General features: G+C 41.1%; 1 long non-coding RNA gene across 2 annotated transcripts in view; it reads left to right on the forward strand.

Moving 5' to 3' along the window:
* LOC134883735 (uncharacterized) overlaps positions 1–18,109 on the forward strand; it is a 53,203-nt gene extending 35,094 nt beyond the window's left edge. For both annotated transcript variants that reach the window (XR_010168315.1, XR_010168316.1), the window contains exon 5: positions 18,033–18,109. This is a non-coding gene — a long non-coding RNA (uncharacterized LOC134883735). The remainder of the gene's footprint in view (positions 1–18,032) is intronic.
* Positions 18,110–18,805: the final 696 nt, after the last annotated feature.

Below are 18,805 nucleotides of genomic sequence, written 5' to 3' on the forward strand. Positions count from 1 at the left end.
CAGATCTTTCTGCTGACAGAACAAATAAGTCATGGAAAGTGACAAAGTAGCTGGAAGTGTGATTTTCAAAACAAAAATGATCAAATTCACCCATAAAACAATCTGAGGACACTCATCATAAACTACTATTGGATTGTTGACCACAAATAAGTTGACACATTTCTTTAAAACACTATTAAAAGCTTGCTGAGTTTAGTATAATAGCTGTGTCAGTCTACCACAATGACACACTGAATACTCTAATACTATACCTATTTGTGATCAACATATACTATAAATATACAATTGGAATCTTGGATCACCCCAACTATCATGAGCTCATATTAGAGTCCAGTTGCTCTAATCCAGTGTAAGTTTAAATTGTCTCTTACTCCTCACCATATACGGCTCTCAGAGTATTCCTTTATGTTCTTTATAATAATACAATGCAGTTAAATTACTAAAACACTATTTTCTGATCGGTCTTAAAATACAACAACGGCTTATTAAAATCTAATCTGGGTCACCCTATGAAAAGAAAACTACCTTTAATGAAAAATACAACTCAATAGAATCAAAGTGTGCAGATGGGTGCGTGTGTTTAGCTGAAGTTCCAGATCACTAAAAAAGCACAACCATTAAATTACAATGCCACTCTGCGTGGCCCTGAAGGTTTCATGCCATTCAAAAGCACCTTTAAAGTTGTCAAGTAATTGCTGAGAGGGACTTGACTTTTCTATTTTGAAGCCATTTCTTTTCCCGTCAAGCATTACATGAATTGTGAAAGAACACTTCGCTCATGTCTGGACCAGAAATTGGCAGGCAATCTGAGCGAGTTTCCCTCTTTGTGGACGCATCTCTTAGTGAAAGCGGCAACTTGGAACGTTCCTTTTTAGCAGTTTTCCCCCTCCTCTTTTAGATAAGTGAATTCAATTGCAAAGACCCTGGATATAATTTGACTTTAGACATAACCAATTTATCTCACACCTCAGTGCAATCCGAGCCCCTGTAATGAAAAGCAAGGCTGAGAGTCAGGATTGGCGGGGAGTGACACCTGCTTCAGTTGGTTCAAATTAGAAATGCCAAAAGAAAGGAAGAAACTGTCAAATAGAAATGTGTCAGACATTTTACAGGTCTAATTCTCTTGTAAGCTGGAGGGTTCAGGTTTCAGTCCAAGGGTTTTTCTAAAAGTGTGGTGTTAGCCGCCCTGAGCGTACACACACACACACACACACACACACACACACTGACACACACAGACTGACACACACAGGCTCACACAAACATTGGAGGCATTTCATTCTCTGCCTGTTCTGACGCTGCTCTCTCAGAAGTCAGAGAGCTCCCTACTAGTGGTAGGAGCAAAGAAATGGTTTTTGATTTCATTATTCCATGAAAGTAAAGAAGGATTTCTCAACTTATCTGATGTCAAGTTTGGATGAAGGCACACTCTAAATGTTATGGGAGTCTACATGGATTGATTCCCTTCATTCATATTAAATTAAAAACATTAAAAATCAGTATGGGCGTTTTCGGCTTATTACTAATTGATAGTATTTTAGTTTAGTTTAATATTATCCCATAGTGGAAACATATTGCAGAGCTAAAAAGCCATTAAATATCCCTCTTTCTGTTCTTTCTGATTCTCTGAGGTGAACTGGAGTGATTTTTAGTTGGCTGTTACCAAATAATTGAGCTCCAATCAACCAGTTTTCTATAAATCACAATGAACATTTAGCATTCAGTACAGGAAATGTCTCTTAGGAGGGCAGTTTAGTGATGTACAGTACAACTCGGTGCTTCAGAGAACAAAGCAGAGCTATTCATCATGGAACGCCCCAACAATCTGTATGGTGAGAAACAATTCTGAGGTACAAGAATAAACATTTCTACATCTCGTTGAAATCCACAGAATAAAACATGTTTCAACAACTCAAACAGCTTTATTTTATCTAGTGGGTTGAAATTGTGTCAGTGTCACCCTACCATGAGTTTACCTTCCCCTCTCCAAGACCTTCCTCATCTCATATTCTCACAAATTCAACCTCAAAACAGAAAGTTTTCCTGATTACACCAAATCACTGAAAGTAGTTATCGCGCCGGCCTCCCGGTGAGAACAGCTGCTCTGCTGTCGCAATAATCCGTGTCGCTTATGCAAATGTACACCCTTTGGAAAGGTTCTCCAAAATATGATGTGATTTCGGCTGCCAATCATTGTTTAAATAATTACGCCGTTGCATGTTCTTGTGGAGTTTTGATGAATGACACATAGATCAACAGCAGAATATAAGACTGACAGCAAGAAACATTTTTTGTGAAACTTTTCTTGCTAAAAAGCCTAAGGAATGGAGAAGTTAGATTAAGATTGTTACATGTAACGACAGTAATGCAGTGGTTCCGTCAATAAAACATGGATTGCCTGCCGTTTTAGCCAAATGATTGGATGAGACAAGTGGCAGTTCGCAGCCAGTTTAGAATGCCATCCCTCTTTCTGTCAACTGTATCCATATCTTTGTGATATCACTGTGGGTAATGTTCCCCGTTTTAGAGCAGACTTATGTCAACAGGGTTTTCCTTGATAAATGAGCGGACAATCCAGCTCAGAGGAGAGGAGCTAACATGAGGAGGCAGGCGCTCCAGCAGGCAGGTTTAAGTTGCTTCATTGATGAGGCAGGAGAAGCAGTCTTCAGCTGATGGCAACTTTAAGTAACTATACTTGTCAAGGACATGAGCTGTGTGAGAATATTGTCCACTTCCCTGAAAATCCCATCGTTACCCTGTAGCACCCTGATGGATAACTCCATGTCTTTGGGCGTCGAAGAGAGACAGCTTTGAGGTAACTTCAGATTTTAATTAGCTTCCACCCCACCTTGCATGTCCCAACACCTTTTTGCTTTGTACAAATCTGTTAGAAAGGCCTGCAGGACTGTCCTATCAAAGCAGCCTCTGGATTGATGCTTTAAGGCTGTGTGTGGCTGTGTGTGTGTGTGTGTGTGTGTGTGTGTGTGTCGGGGATTCAGTAAGGGACACATTCACTTTTAATGAACTTAAACTAAACCAACTTTTTATGATGGTCCGAGACGTGTTGGGGCTTCACGGTTTGAATTGTTGGTGTGATAGTGTGTGTGCTTAAACATGGAGTAAAGAAATCCTTTGTGCAAAATTCCATGGGATATGGGAATAGTGTTGTAGAACAAAAACTGAACAAATACTTTTGTAAACATACAGTAGCACCTATTTAATAGTTCTGGGCCCTCTCGTGACCAGCTGCACCCAGACGTCTCTCATGCTGACACCAGGGGAGGTCACAGTGTGTTCCTGTTTCCTGTTGTGATCACAGGATGAGCGTTTTGCCTAGAGGCTGGGGCCCTTGTGCTAATGTAGATTCATCATGTGTGTTTGTCAGGCTTTTACACTTGCTCCAAGGTTGCTGCAGCCATCCATTCTTTAAGACGCTGCTTGTCGCCTTGATAGATGAGCAACCGGCTTTTTGGTTGTCGTAGTCTCTGACTGTCATGCACTATATATCCGCGACTCCATCCTGTCTCGCCTAACAGCCCCTCAGGTCGCAGCTTACCTGGGTTGTGGCAAAGCATTTATTTTCAGCTGGCTCCGCGCTCAGCTCGTGTTCTCAGCCTCACAGTGGCCCTCCATCAGGACGAGGTTAGACCCGCAGTGTGGAGGGTTGGTGTTCCTAAAGTTGGCTCAGCATCCTAAAGCAATAGGACAAAATGCAACACATTATTTATTTACTGCATATATTTATAATATTCTTAGCACTTTTATTTTTTCTTAATGATATTTCAAATAAATATGAATTATTAAGTTATCATTTTATTCATGAATTAGAGAGTCTCTGTGAGCTACAAGCTACCGGGAAGCTAAGCTGTGTTGTTCTGCAAAATAGTCAAAAATACCCATTATCATTTCCTAGAGCTCTTGGCGGCATCTTCTAATTCCTAACTTTTCTCTCCATCTGTACAAAGATATTATTTATACTGAATATATGAAAATAGAGCAGCACATATGCGGAGCTCTGATTGTTTAACAAACGCTGACACAATTAGCTGGAAAGTACGTTGATTTCTGGACTCATGGTAAAGCAGTGAGACTGCCTGTGCTGCCTCTCTGTGTGCTTGGGTAAGTGTGTTGGGCTCGTGCACTGTCAGGGTGTCCCGCTCCGAGGTGCGTTGGATTAACAGCCTTTATGCACTGCAGCTAATGGAGTGGGAGTTCAGTGGTCAGTAAATGTGACTTACACAATCAAGTGCAAGGCTTACTAAGCCTTACTGCGGCATCCTCCAGAGCCATAAAATCTGTTGTTTTATTCCTCTCTCATTACCCAGTGACCTGCCTACGCCGCCTGGTGTCAGTATTGGGCTCGGAGATTTACAGCGGAGGTCAGAGGACGGATGGATGTACTGTACGGTGCACATGCAGCGGCGGGGGATGGGTGGGAGATTGTGAGGAGAACTGACTGACTTGTAGATCACCAGTTGCATGGATGCGTAGCTATGAATTATTGACGGCTTTCAGCAGTGAAATTGTAATCGCCTGTGGGTCTTTTATCACCCCTGGAAGGCAGGAGTCAAAACAGAGCACACAGCGCAGAGGAGGTGATACCAGGCCTGTTTTAATGTTTTCTTTCCAAGAAAGAGAAGGCGTGTGCACTGCATGCAATGCTGTTGATCCCCGATGCTGTCTCCTCAGCATTTTAATGCATATGTCTCTTTTATTAAGCACTTTGGATTAGGGAGCCCTCAATAGTGGTATCATTTTCATATTTGGGGCTGATTCACAGGCACAGCGTGAAGCCCCTCCTGAAGAAGGAAACTGGAACACTCATTTATTACACACATCGACTGCTGAACAACCAAAACGATTGTTAGCTCCATGGCGAGCACTGCTGTCACACCCAAGTCAATGTTCGGTGCACTGCTTCCTCAAGTGATGCAGGAGGATATGTTCGAATGGAATTGTTGTGTATGCTCCACTGAATGTCAGTAAGCATGGTGGCAAATATGGGCTTGTTGTGTACTTTTAACCAAGCAGAAAGATTACAGGGCATCTATGTGAGAGCCTCTCAACAACTTGTATTCTTGAGAAATCTATTTGGAAAGCAGTCAGGTGGACAGAACAACAGGACAGATAATAGCAGCAGCATTCTGAGTGACTTTTTAAAATATAATTGAGAGGAAAAAATGTTCGTTAAACTTGGAATCCATCTTGATCTGTAATTAATATCTTTATAACCTTGTTATTCCTTTCAAAAACATACCACTAGCAAAGCCTCTCATAGTAATTAAGGGGAAATACTTCAAGCGTTCTGTCTAGATTGCATTAATATTAATTTGAACACTAGTTATCACCTGCCTTTTCTTCCAAGACATGATCACCGTGCTGAGGACTGCTTCCAGCTTTTCCTCTTAAGTTGAACTCCAGTTCATCTCCAGGAAATGTATGTCTCGTATATCTTCACAAAGTTTGATTTCTCCGCCACGGTGTCACACTGGAAGGCAACATGAATTCCTCCTCTCTCTCAAAGCTTTCAATACCTATTTTTTAATACAATCACGGGTTAGGCGCCACAGATAAATCCGTTTGTATAAGTCTGATAAAGTAACCGCCCCAGCTGTCAACCTTTTTCCATGACAGTTGTGTAGTACCCGGGGCAAGCATTATATCATCCCAATCAATCAAATCTGACATGCTTTCACTCCAAATGAAGTCCTTGAATGGCTTAAGTAATGTCATAGAAATCATGGTTTAACTTTGCCTGCGTGTTCAGCCTCTGGAGTGAAAGCCTGCATTTAGGAAACATTACCCTCGCTTCACAAGTTGTTGATTCCGGGTCATTTGTTAACCTTCGTTGCAAATTAAGACAACGACAAATGAAGCGTACACAATACCATATCTAGGCGCGATGCACTTTTACCTTAAGTTTAAATCATTTCCTCTCCTTTATTGAGATGAAACACTGTCATTTAATTGTCACATCTCAATCACAATACTTACCATTTACATACTTTTCACACATTTTACATTTGAATGCTTGATCAGTTTAGCTGTTTCTGCGTCTGTCTATTTATTATGTTCCGTAAAAAGGAGGAGGCGCACTTGGAGATTAATCGTTTAGAATATTCTTGGGGGATTCAAGTTTCCACAAATTCTGCTAATCTTTTTTTCAAAGATCTATAACAGCTTACACAACCTTTCTGTTCATGCAAAATGGAGTGTCTATTCATAATAAAATATTCACTTTGAACCCTCTCCAAACGTGCAGGAATGTGCAGTAGTAAGGAGCTCTGTGCTTTGCTAACATGGAGCAACATCCCAAACAGTATTCTGTAGCCTTTCACCAACATTGCAACAATACGGGGGTGGGTGGGGGTGGGTGGGGCTCCTGTTCCCGTTGACCTCCTGAGTCTGGGATTGATTGGCTGGCATTGCCACCAGACCCATACTCATCACAGATTAAACCTTGAGGTGCACGCGAGTAATTAGCCAGGATCCTTAGTCATCAAGCTATGTAAATCTCTCGCCAGCTCATTAGCGGGGTTAACTTTTCCCCTCATCTTCTCTTTTCTCAGCTTCTCTGCCAAATGTTGCACCCCTGAGCGTAGCTTTGCTGAGCTGTTTATTTCCCATGTGTTTAACGGGAGAGTAAGAATAGAATTAGTGGAAGGAATGGCCATAAAACACCTGAGTTGTTTAAGGGCCAGCGCACAGAATGTATTCATCTTTTTCCTGAGATACATCTGGAAATCTTTGAGATATGTAAACGTAAATATAGTAAATGAATTACAGTTTTTGCATCGTTGAAAGGTAGAGGGGCCACAGAAGAGATATAAAATAGTCACTTGAACATAGTTTTTTCAATTATTGAGAAATATCTTATTTCACTTTGCTCATGTGCATTGTATCATCCGCAGTACAACTATCTTGTCAATATTATCAACCTCAGATGATTAGTCACCATTTTGTGTAAGGAAAGCTGCAGGGCCGGGTGGAAGGGCCTTTATCGATGAGCACAGCATCAATATTGACTTTTCCAGTAAAGCAGGAATTAAAAAGCAGCATTTCTTTTGTAGAGACCAGATCCACCCTGTGTCAGTTAACCTAACACTTCAGCCGGATTTAATGTATCAATAACAACTCTTTATTGGTACAAATAAATTGGAGTTTGTGTTTATAAATGCACATACTGTATACTCATTAGCATCTGTTACTGCCAGTTGCTGGAGTAGAACCAGATCATTGTGATGCTTTGGGAATGCAATAGTATCTGATCAGATGAGAGGAAGATAGAGAAGCTCAAATTAAACACTGAACAGAGTTTCAACTGAGGTTGCGATTGCTCAGAAATCCTAAACATTTCCAGTCATCATTTTAATATATACTGGCACTAGGACTTACTTTACCATCAGCAGCCAAACCCTTTCAAACTGCTAAAATTCAATATATTGTCAAATACATGTTATATATTTTGGTGCCATGTACACACTTTTACTTTCACTTTGTATGTTCATTTGTATCCAATATTTACAAGGTATTTTATTGGACATTATTACTCAAAGTTGTTATGCTTGTATGAATGACTTTACTTACTTTAGTTAATCTTTTTTATCGTCAAAATTCTTATGTGTTTATAAAAAGTTGTAATCTCTCTTTTTTTTTTTTGTACATTTTATTTCATTCTAAAATGGAGCAATTCCTTACGAAAGGAGACTGATTAAGTTTCAAACGGCCACATTTCTCCTTGAAAATATTTTGGGATGCATCTCCGAGTGTATATAGTCTTTCGTCAGAATGCCCTCTTCCCTTCTACAAATATTTTACCAGCACTCAGCACCACGCACTCCTCGGCCGGTCGAAATTTGCAAGGGCAGACATCGTGAATGTTGAACAACGGGGCGAACCTGTCTGGCTTCGAGGTGTTGCATTTAATGTCAGGGCAGCGAGCGCTGGTGGACAGACGAGCTCCCGAGAGTTCATGAAAGAGGCAGACGAAGCAGCAGCTCATTCCACATGCAGCGCCTGCCGGGGGAAGCTAACGCCCCATATGCACACCAAGCCGGAGTCATTATGGAAATACACTCTGTCTGTGCTGGCTGCATTTTTATGTAGCAAGACACAAAATTTACATTTTATATTCTGTCTGTTTAGAGGCCTCTCGAGATGATCTCCGTGCGGTGTGTGTGGAGTGTGTTGCTAGTAGATCATCCCCCTGGTATGTTGTGACTGCATGTGTTAATACTCAGCCACTGTGTGTGTGTGTGTGTGTGTGTGTGTGTGTGTGTGTGTGTGTGTGTGTGTGTGTGTGTGTGTGTGTGTGTGTGTGTGTGTGTGTGTGTGTGTGTGTGTGTGTGTGTGTGTGTGTGTGTGTGTGTGTGTGTGTGTGTGTGTGTGTGTGTGTGTGTGTGTGTGTGTGTGTGTGTGTGTGTGTGTGTGTGTGTGTTGCTTTTTCGTTTTATCAAATATTTGACATTTTCTTAACTTTCTCTTGGAAGAACAGAATCAGGGTCTAATGCTACCTAAGTGCTGTCCCCTGTCTGCTGACCCAACCAAAGCAGACTCCCCCTCTCTCCCTCCCTCCAACCCCCACTGAGTGATTTGTGAGGCACTGCTGTCCTTCAACAACTGGTTGCATCTGCGACTCAAAGCATTTATTTCCCCGGCCTATCAAGCCGCTCCTGGCCTCAGACTGCCGTAAAAGTGCTGACCAGGACATGTTGCTGAAAAAATGCACCGCCTGCAGGAGAGGAGAAAAAACAAGTATACATGGAAATCAAATACCTTTTGTTCTCTGAATGGTCCTGCTGCAGAATTCAGATTTAAGCGGCAACTTGCTGATTAGTTTCTTTATGTGTTTGTACTTCATACTGCAGTTCATGAGAAGACCCACTTGGCTGTAGTCAGAGCAATTGCGTGTCGTCCCAGAGACAGTTCAACAACTGCTGAAAGTATGATTGAACAATTTGTAACCAAAATTGTAATAAAATTGTGGGTGGATCTGGAAAAAGAGTTTTCAACTAAAGCAACTGTTGATTATGGTCCCTACCAGGTGGTTGGGAGGAGTGAGAAAATCAGTCAATGACGGTGTAATTAAAATAGGCTTTTCAATTAATCCCTTTGTCCTTGAACATATTATGAGTTTTGGGGTGATCAGTCGGGATTATGCTTCGGACACACAGATATACATAAGACATACCGATGACTACCCCCCCTCCCAACATAGTGAAACATAAACATAGATATATAGTACATGTAAACTGTACAATGCTGATCTCTGTGCAGGTGAAGGGTGAGTTGACTTAAACTCCCTGATCAGAAAGGTTCACCTGAGGTTCATTCTCCCAATTGGTTTTGATCTAGCTAATGATATACTTTTCTGCTGACAAAAGGAGGTCAGAGAAGGAGAAGATAAAGTCTTGGTTAACGCCCTTTGGGGGTTGGACTTGGGGGTTCAAGCTAAATTCCGTAGCTGAAATTGTATTGAAAAAAATCTGAGCTTTCTTTACTGAAAGCCACGAACAATTGATCGAAGCCAGCAAACAGGCTGTCCATACAAGATTGCCTTTGGTCTCTAGAGAGATACATCTAGGGGGGAAATTCCAGCTAGAATTGTTTTAATTTTAAATACCCTTGAGAGTATGTACCCAAAGGATGCCTAATTTGTGCCAGGATGCTGTCAGTGCAGTAGTATTACTACAGTAAGGGTTTATGCGAGCCACACTCCCACAGTAGCTTGGCACAGTCAACCAAGTGACCTTCTACAATATAGGTTTCACTCTAAAGTGGCTGTATTTCTAACGCTGCTGGGGGTTACTGAATTCTGACCATTTGAATCCCAGAACAAAAGAAGAACTAGGATGTTGTTCTATGTTTGCAGTGTCTCGCATGTTATCGCTGCTGTTTCAGTTGGCCTCTGTGCCTCTGTTTACTGTCACCGGCTCATGGACTGTTGTTTGCTAACCACCCGGGCAGTAAACTTTTGACTTTCACAGCCAAAGGTTACATAAAGACAACAAACCATGAACCAAATGTCAAATATAAATATCAAATTCCGCTTTTAAAAGGCATGTGAAAAAAAAACATCCACTGAGCTTTCCAGCCAGGAAAACACTGACATGACAATGAGCTGGCAGTGGGCACTGCCTGGGTGTTAGCAGGGGAGACCATGCTAATGAAAATTATTGAGGGGTCACTATGTGGAGCAGTACCCCTTTCTGCACACATCCTTGTGACCATAATACCGGCACAAATCAAATCCCACCGCCATATTGAACCTGGATAATTGCAGACAGGGGTCTGATAAGCCCTTGTAATGGAACTCTGTCAATCAATCCATGCCATATAACCTCTCTCTCCTGGGTGTTGGCTCAAACTGAATGAAGAAATCCAGGAACCACTGACATTTAGGTCTACTGCACTGCCGATTGTGGGAAGAATGTTCTGGTTTATCTTCATTAACTGAAGGAAAGTAAAAGCAAATTTGCCGTATGAAAAGCAATTATGGCCCTGCTGACTGGAGCTTTTATGCCGGGAAAAGGTCCTCCTCTCATTGTCTATCTGAGTGAGAACAGTTCCCACAATTTGCTGCATGAGGTATTTATCATGCAAGTAAAACACAGGCCTCATGCTGCGATAATTATTCGGCCTCCAGGTCAGTGTAACCCAAACCAAAGGATCCGATGACAGCTCTGCAACTCATCCATTGTTTTTCATTTAGTTTAAGTTGTTCAGGTGATGTGTTTCCTCAGGTGTTCATGTGGTATTTGCGTCCAGATTGACGATTTACACTACAATGGTATCCCTTGAGACACATTGACTACAGATGGAGCGACCTGTCATTATATAGAATGCAGTGCATACTGTAAGTTCTGAAGATGAGGAAGAATCTTGAAAAAAACAATTGGGTGTGAAGGCATTTGGCCTGAGCATAGTTTAATAAAGGTTAAAGCGCAGTTTGTGATGATATGAAATTAGATTTTCAACTGCAAATGTCAAAATCATACGATTAGGACAGAACATAGCAAATATTTGAGTTCTTTACTTCTAAAAATGAGTGAAATCTAGATCTCCATATCATTAGCCGTAGCTCCTTTTCTTCTTTTAAACGTGCAGTTGATCATTTGTAAATAACGCAGCCTTTCTAATCACGCCTAATTTATAGACTAAATTGTCAAAAGCTATTGAATAATTGAATACCTATTGCATTCATGCACGTAGATGGTTAAATATGAGGAAAGCTAGCTGGGAGGAAAGAACAATTGAGACATTGCATTTTAAAAATGTCTTGGAATTTATTCAAATAACGGTGATGTAAAAAGTGGTGTGTGACACAACCACGCTTTTCCTCAAAGGTATTGTATGTCGAATAGATAACCGCCATTCCCAAATAAGTACAAAGAATTATTACCACCCTGTGATACAGCTGTTCATTATCTGATTTGGGGAAACCTGAAATGTGACACCTGAGCACTATGACATTTCAAGAAACCTAATAGCCGGTGGAAGCCAGAAACAAAGGCAGACCTGGGACAACAGTGAGCATGAAATAATTAGATTTGTTGGAAAGAGGATATTAGGTGACACACCTGCTTTGGACACATTGATGCAGATGCAGGGGACAGGAAAGCTTACAATACAGAAGTCATTGAGATTCAAGTCGGGCAGTGTGTGACTAAACACCATTTCTTATTCTCAGTATTTTTTTCATCCTATTTCCTATTAAATGTGAATTATGAACACTCAAAATGTATTCGGTACAAGTGACTAGTGACAAGTGTACAATTATTATTTCATCCAATTGTTTTGACAGTAGTTAATTTATTACTCAACCGAATGAATTACCGTAACACAAGCTTGTTCCAGTTGTAGAGTTTTGTCCAGCACAAGGCTGTGAACCGTTTAGGATAGTGTTACCGTGGTGATGATTGGATGTATGTCAGGTGTGCTCAGGTTCTGGCGCTGTCGCCGATCACCTGCTCGTTAGCATTGAGTGGAGACAGGTGTGCATCTTCATACTCTGAGAGTGACTGGGTGCGGTTAACAGTGTTCTACAGGAAACAACATGGCACTTTTATGAACGTTTGTGTCTACCTTCCAAATGTTTCTAGTGCTAAACATATTCTCACCTTTTTGTGCTAGTTGTGTTCCCTCAAATCCTTTTGAGAAGAGGTCTCTTTTAGCGCAACCATCAAAAGTTAAACTCGATCTTAAACATTAAACCCACAGTAATGGGATGTGTGTACAAGCAAAGGTAGCAACAAAGAACAAAACAGGAGAAATAACAAACCAGGATTGTTGTACATTGCTGAAGCATGATGGAAAATGTTTGCTGTCATCAGCTGATTGGAGAGTGCATTTTTAGACTATACAACCTATTACAATCAATACATGGTATACAAAAGTAATAAGTACGCAGGAAAAGGACAAAAGATTTGCTGGGAATCCTAAGATGAATAAACTACGCAAACAAAGCTCAGTGTCGCCGTAAACAGGACATTTAATCTGCAGCATCTTAGTTTGAAAGCAGAGCACTACTAAAACCCCTGCCATCCCCCCTGCAAACTCTGACAACAGACATACACATTATTCCTTTTCTTTGCTTCTGAAAATATTAACAGTTGTAGGGGACCAGTCCACTGCACTTTAAAACCAACCCACAACAAAACCGTGAAGTGAGACGTAAAAACGTACAGAAAGAGTGCGGAAAATCGATCATGGCCTTTATATCCGCAGTTTCAACTCCGAAGTATCCTGCTGCTTGAGTGCCATGGGCTGGGCTCTCTTTTCTTCCGTGAACATGCCCCCTCCGAAGTCGTAGAATAGCCTGAGTGCATGGTGGAGCACACTACCTACCAACCTGTATTTCTATGGCAACTCTCACCGGTCCGAGAGAGAGCTGGATTAAAGCCTGTTGCTCACACAGAGAGCTATCAGCACACATAGGTGAGAGAGTGGTAAAAGGAACTTCAGCATGGCTCCCTGTGGCTGCACTGTGTCCAATGGAAATGTGTTACCCTGAGCAGGCCATGTCAGAGCCGTCCATGGTGGGAATGTTTTTTTAGAATGATAGATGATAATAGAATTATGACGAATAGCAGAATCTGGATAGCTACATTGTGTTGTTTAACCACGTTGAAGGACAATATCATGTTCAAAATTCATTCATGTTTCAGCAGTGTGTGTCTCTGTGTAGTGCAGTGTTCACAATGAGGGTCCTTTTTAGCTTAGCAATTTTAAAAAACACCTCCTTGACTTAAGCAACATCACGAAAGTGAATACATAGTATTTCAGCAGCACTCCCCCTCAGCTCCTTTTCTTCCCTCAGATTGATTTAACCACTATTTTCATTCTTTTGCTCCCACAGTGCCCAGAGCCAAGTGCCGTTACACCAGGCAATGTGTTCCGTATTCAGGTCCTTGACTTAATGTAAAGAAAAGCATGATGATAAAAACACTTTGAAGGTGGAACATTTTGGGAACGTATAGGTCTGTCTGATGTGGAGGCCTTCTGATAACACCAATTACACTCAACAGAGTCCTTTTTGTTTTCAGTTTTTAACCACAGTGCTGGTAACCTGCGGCAAGTGCATAGCAGACTTTTAGCTTTATGGAATAAAACAGCAGCGGAATACATCAGAGGGGTAAATTGGAATCAGAGGCCGGTTAAAGGCCCTTGGGCCCATACTCTGCTGGGCTGCTGGTCTCAGCACAGGCCGTCCTCGCCAAACCTGTCTCATTAGTAACACAGAGAAATGTCACAGGATGGCTAGCTGTATAAAAGAGGTTGACCTGGCTCACCGGTGGAACTGTTCTGGGAAATTCAGCCAGAATAAAGCAATGGGGGGGGGGGGGCGGGGGCTCTGAATATTGTTTCACGCTTTGTTCAGGTTGCCAAGTATATGGCTTTTTATTTTCTGGTCTTTTGCTCAGAGTTACTTTGAGGAATTACACGTGAGATTCCAACATGAGCCGGTAGTACTTCTGTGTGGCCGTGTGGGATGAGGAGGAAGTACGGGCAAGGAGCAAGTCCTTGAGAAGGTGTTAGTAATATTGCATCACTCTCTTTGTGTTCTAATTGTGCTTTCTGAAACACAATGAGAATTCAAAGTGGTCCGTGGTGAATGATGAGAGTGATAGAACAGTGCCCCGCACTTTCTGACAGAGGTTGAAATGAGAAGTGGTAGGGCCGGGATAAAGGCAAACCTCTAGGGAGGCGCTGCAAGAAACTTAAATGAATTCGTGTTTTGCATGAGGGTCTATTTTTATGTCGTCTCACAATGGCATAAGCCGAGGTTTCGTAACAAGTGCATGAATTGTCACAACAGGAGGAAAGCATGCCCCACGCAAATAGATGACCATGAACTTATTGAAGTGAGTGTTCTCGTACTGCATTCATCCTGATTGTTTCTGAATAATAGTCCCCAGCACCTGCCATTTCAGCTGAAAGGTTTACCTATAAACAGACTCATATATCCAATTTCTCAGTTTGAGGTGTTACTGCGACATCCTCAGGTAGTCCAGCTCCTTCACTTTGCACTTTGGTAATACATTTCAAACTGTGCGACTTCACTTCGAGTTAAATCTGCTGTTGTTCTTGTCATATACATGTCTCAAGGTAAATCTTTAGCCTGCAGAGAACAACTAGTACAGCGAGCAGGTTTTCCAGGGTCAAAGCACTTAATGCAGCATAGTTACTGTGGCTATTGCCCCAGGAAACATGTGTTTAAGCCAGCTGAGCGACTTAAACAAATAACACCAATAATATGATTAATATTGAGCTTTTTTAAACTATTTGTATTCATCATCGGATCATATTTATATAAAAAGTTATCCTAAACGTCATTTTAAAATGTCTTTTTTGTCGTGTGACTCTACAGGTTTTTCACTTTATTGGCTGTTCCTTTTGCTGTGTTCAGCTTTGATGCTTCCTTGCTGCTGGCTTATCTCTCAACTGACAGCTGACCTTTCTTAAAGTGGGTATCACCACACAGTTTACCCGTCTGACTGAGTATGACCTTCCAAGCCATCCCTCTAACGTTCTCAGCACTAGGTAGATAGCTGTGATTCTCCTTTTAACCCGTAGTGACACACATATGGCACAAGTGTTTGTGGTGAATTCTTTATGAATCATATAGGGTGTATTGTGCACTGTAAACAGGGATTACCGGGTAGAGACTTCTGTACTGCTGCTGAACGCAATTTTGACAAACAAATTGATCTGTCTGAACATCGGTTTCAGAATGTAAATGTTTGGAAATGGGAACAACATGAAAAACTTTGTGCACGTCTCTGGCAGTTTTCTCATTCTCATGTCTGAATTCTGAAATAAATATGTGTGTCTCTTATTTTATCTGAAATAGATTACTTTATTTCCTTGAAATCAGCATAAAGAAATGCTGTTGTCATGTAGGTCTTCTCATGAGTTTATTTTAAGCATGGATACAGGGAATAACATTGAATGATAACGGGTGCCTCCTCTCTCTTTGGTGCCGCTGCTTTCTGATCTGTTTGGCTTGTTTTGGGTCCTGAAGTGATGATATGGGAGAGAACAGCAAGACCGGGGCCAAAGACCAGAGTCAGATAAGAACACTGCTTTAATCCCATTCAGCAAATGGCTGCTGTACACAGACTCAACCAAGGGACTCAAATCCTCTTAAAATGCATCTCAATCATAACATAGTGCTAAAACAGGTCCATGTGCAACTTAGAAAAAGGACAGTGCCTCTCCAACGATCACATGTCACAGTGTATACGGGGCTCTCAGGGCACATTTAATTACTGGTGTATTTTTGCACAAATATTAATAAAAGGCAGTTGATTATTATAAAGATCTCATTGCCGAATTCTGCCAAGTCTGATTGCTATAATTAGTTGCGAGAGCAGCTGACAATAATACGCTGATTTCTGACTATGACTCATGGAACTTTATATAAGCAGAGAATGCATGTGGGAAATAATTAAGGACACACTGGATGAATGTAGCTCTCTTTTTAGCCATTCATATCATTTCTTTTTACATGCCATTATATGGAATTACTGAGTAAGTAATGAGTAATTACTAGTACTGCAGCAAAACATGTAAGTTATTTGCCCAGAAAGCAATTATTTTCAGGATGGATATGCCTCTGAATCTGACCGCCCCTCGACAGTAACATTTTTGAAGCTTTAGGAAATACTGGAAACAGACCATATGTATTTGCATCAGGTCTAATGCTAATACCTCCCGTGAGCCAACTGAAAAACCTCAGTTTGACTTTTGTTCTACCAAGAAAGTTCAACTTCCTTGTTCTTTAATGTCAAGTACTTTTTAAACAAATCAGTATAAGAATAGCTGATGTAAATAGATGTGACATTTCTTTAGCTATATTATGAACCATTATCCTCTCACACTTTTTAGTAGTGAGCTCTGCCCTTCCGCAGCTATGTAGAGAATTCAAAAGACTGAAAATATACGTGGTGTCAGCAGCAACACAGTGAGCAGGTGCTCTTAGGTGTCTAAAGCTCACATCTGGAAGCAAGAGCGTTAGAGGTGAGCTTCATCTGTCTGGTGGTGTGATCACTGATGTTGAACATCATAGGAGAAGAAGTATTTGAGTTACAGAAACCGCAAGAAGAAGAAAAGTTTTGTAGAATAATACCAAATGTCTCAGGTCTGATGAGTGTAATAAGATAGATACAGAATCTGCATGGTGTCCATGGAGGAAACAGCTGAGAAGAGATACAGCATGTGGGACCCCGGAATCGAAGAATTGGGAATAGGAGAGGACTGAAACCAGCAGGAAAAACAACAGGTTTATATCTCTGCAGAGTATCATACAGTTCACACACTGCAGGAATACATTTGAATGGTACCTTAGGAGTTTCAGGAATATAAGAACATGCATATCCTGTCGACTGTTTTTCAATGACAGGATTTGAGGCTCAGCAGCTATTTCGTGAAGTCTTTTTAAATGACTTCCAATGTCATTGTCAATGTCCATTGTCTTTTATCTGCTTAACCAGCAGAGAACAGAAGGTCAGATCTTGGTGGGTGGTGGCAGGTGATTTTGGGTATGAGATGTGTGCGCGTGTGTTCTGCATGCAAATTGTATGATGTAAGGCTTAAAAGCACAGTCTATTCAAATCTCAGAGGAGTGAAAAAAAAGAAAGCAATCCCTACCTTCTGCTTATCCACTCATCTGATGGGACCAGATGATGTGGTGTTGCAAAGTCACTTTAATCAGTTATAATGAAGTTTGAATAGAAAGGATACAGCGCAAAATTCCACCGCCTCTCCAGCTGTGGTTTCCAGCTCACATCAATAAGAGCGCAACAATCTGTGCCGCTGATTCATCCAATCAGGGACTTAACTTTCACTTCGGTCAATCGGGTTAGTTTCAGTGTACGACTGGAGGTAATTAACGGCGTTTCTCCGAGAGGAAAGCGGTATCCTACCTTGAGCAGACATATTGCCTCTGGCTGTCTTCACCCAACACTTTCAACCGGATTAGGAGGAAATCACGATCAAAGGTTGGGGGGATTATATTGGACGTTTAGAGCTGATGGGTAGGGGAAACATGTGCGATGTACCTATGCTTCACAGTCAGGTGATGACCTAGTTTTAGAAGGTTGCGTAAGGAGAAAGTTGGAATTATTGGGTTAAAAATAGAGGAAGAAGCTATGGAATATGGATGACACTTCTGAAGTCATGTTTCAATTAAACACAGGGCAATAATCACATTCTGTAATAAACCGCAGATACAAAAGCTCAGATACAAATAATAATTGAACTGTAGCCTTGACAGACCTTGAGCGCTGTGTTTCTTAAATAAAGTGAGTGGGCGACATTTAAGGTCAGCGTGACATAACTTAATCTTCTTCAATGTCGAATACAAGCTTTTACTGTAATTCAAAATCAAAAGAAATAGCTTTATTGTGCTGCCCGAGGCTTAGAGGAAGATTTCCCTGTAAAGCTCTGAAAACATTAAAACAATGTTGCTACTGTACCATCTCCAAATTAAAATGTTACTGCCCTGACTATCCTTTCATCCCCATGTATAGGGAGGGATTAACTCGGGGGAGAAGATTCAGATCATAACTCACCTCAGCCGAACCCCATTCAATCACCGTTTTTCCAGGTATGTTACTTTTGCTACATTTGATTAAATAAAGTACATTTTTGCTGCATTTGATTAGTATTTAACTCAATAAAACTAAGCTAAGCTACTTAGCTAAGCTTAGTTTAATGATTGTAAAATGAGAAAAACTGCTGTTTTGTTTCTCACAAAGTCCAAACCAATGCGTAGCGGTTGGCAGCTAGTTCAAATAGACACAGCGTTCCTGGGACAAAAAGTGAATCTGGACTCTCACTTCATTTTCTAATTCAAACATGTAAGTTTTGTTATTGGGCAAGTTATACAAGAAAAGTTGATATGAAGTCCTCAGTTGTATTATTTCATTGCTTGGCGACAGGACTCAATAATAGTATTCAATAGTTCCAAAATACTGCTTTAAGTATTAAGTTATCAAACACTTCACTAGATCAGAAAAAGTATGTAAAGAAATGTCAAACAATTCAGATTTGACAATAGGTCACCATACTGGATTTGAATTTAATAAAATGCTCTATCCCCTGTGCATTTCCCACAATGGCAGTAAGAAAGCCCACTTCACACACTCCACCATTCCCTCCATTGATGCCTGAAGGCAGCAGAATAGATAAACCGCTATTGCGGCTGGTGCTTTGACCGTGGTGCACAAAAGGCGGTTCATCACAATGCAATATTTAACAGTCAACTGAAGACGGAGGCCTCTGTGTATCCAGAGAACTCACA

The sequence above is a fragment of the Eleginops maclovinus genome, chromosome 21, assembly GCF_036324505.1.
Source record: "Eleginops maclovinus isolate JMC-PN-2008 ecotype Puerto Natales chromosome 21, JC_Emac_rtc_rv5, whole genome shotgun sequence".
Taxonomy (NCBI): Eukaryota; Metazoa; Chordata; class Actinopteri; order Perciformes; family Eleginopidae; genus Eleginops; species Eleginops maclovinus.